Here is a 1,660-nt window from a genome sequence, read left to right on the forward strand (position 1 = left end):
CACTAAGGATGTCCGACTTCAGCTTAGGTCTGCTCCCTGCTGGTAAGTGGACATCCCCCGAGGGCTGCCGGGCTGCCAGAGGGATGTATGACTGCCAGCTTGGGCCCAATCCCCCAGGGAACGGGCCTAAGCCAGCAGGTGGACATCCTCCGAGGGGGTCCCACACTGCAAGAGGGCATAGGCCAGGCTGAGGGAACCCCTGCCCCCCGAGTGCACAAATTTTTGTGCACCGGGCCTCTAGTATATATATAATTCCTTAATTCGACAATAAGAAAACAAACAACTTGATTTAAAATTTGGAAAAAGACCTGAACAGACACCTCACCAAAGAAGATATATGGGTGGCAAATAAGCATATAAAAAGATGCTTCACATCATATATACTTAAGGAATTGCAAATTAAAGCAATGAGATACTGCTATGCAGCCATTAGAATGGACAAAATTCAGAACACTGACCACACCAAATGCCAGTGTGGAACAACAGGAGTTCTCACTCATTGCTGGTGGGAAAGCAAATTGGTACATCCATGTTGGAAGACAGTTTGATAGATTAATACAAAACTAAACATACTCTTACCATACACTCCAGCAATTGCACTTTTTTGTATTTACTCAAGTGAACTGAAAATTTATCTGCACAGATAAACCTGCATGTGGGTATTTATAGGAGCTTCATTCATAATTACCAAAATCTCTGAAGTAACCAATATGTCCTTCAGTAGGTGGGTGGATAAATAAACTGGTACATCCAGACAATATTATCAAGCCATAAAAAGGAATGAGACAGCAAGCCATAAAAAGACATGGAGGAACTTTTAAGTGCATTTTACTAAATGAAAGAAGCCAATCTGAAAAAGGCTACATACTGTATGAGTCCAACTATATGACACTGTGGAAAAGGCAAAACTATGGAATTGATTTTTAAAATTAGTGTTTGCCTGGAGTTGGGGGGAGGAGGGATGCTCAGATCACAGAGATATTTAAGGCAGTGATACTATTTATAGTAAATACATGTCATTATAGATTTATCAGAATTCATAGCATGCACAACACCAAGAATGAACCCTAGCGTAAACTGTGGCCTTTGGATGATAATAACGTGTCATTGTAATCAAGGCACCACTCTGGTGTGGGTTATTGATGGTAGTGGGGGACTGTGAGTGTGTGAGAACAGGGCTTGTATGGGAACTCTGTACTTTATGCTCAATTTTTTCTGTGAATCTAAAACTACCATAAAAAATAAAATAAAATCTATTTAATAGACAAAAAATGAAATTTAGTTTTCAGAATACCAGCCCCAGCATCACAGCAGTATATAAGAAGCATGGATTTGAAACTGAAAGACATAGTTGTAACTGCAGAGAAATCTTATTTTTTAAAAATCTGGCCTTTTATTTTTTCCCTTTGACTCATACTAGCCTCACCTAGCACACTGACTCATCCACCTCTTTCTCTCTTGCTTAATCACTGAGCCCTCGGGACAATGAGGTTCTGGTTAGCATCCAGGGGTCTTAGAAACAAGGTCCTGGGTCCATTGACTATTGAGACAGAGTTTTCAATCCAACTAAACATAATATTTTGGCCTCGGTTGTGATTTTGCTCCAGACCGAGGAAAGCGGAACGCTCCTACAGAACAAATCCTTGTGAAGTTGGACAGA

Source organism: Myotis brandtii, unplaced genomic scaffold (assembly GCF_000412655.1).
Source record: "Myotis brandtii unplaced genomic scaffold, ASM41265v1 scaffold581, whole genome shotgun sequence".
Lineage (NCBI taxonomy): Eukaryota > Metazoa > Chordata > Mammalia > Chiroptera > Vespertilionidae > Myotis > Myotis brandtii.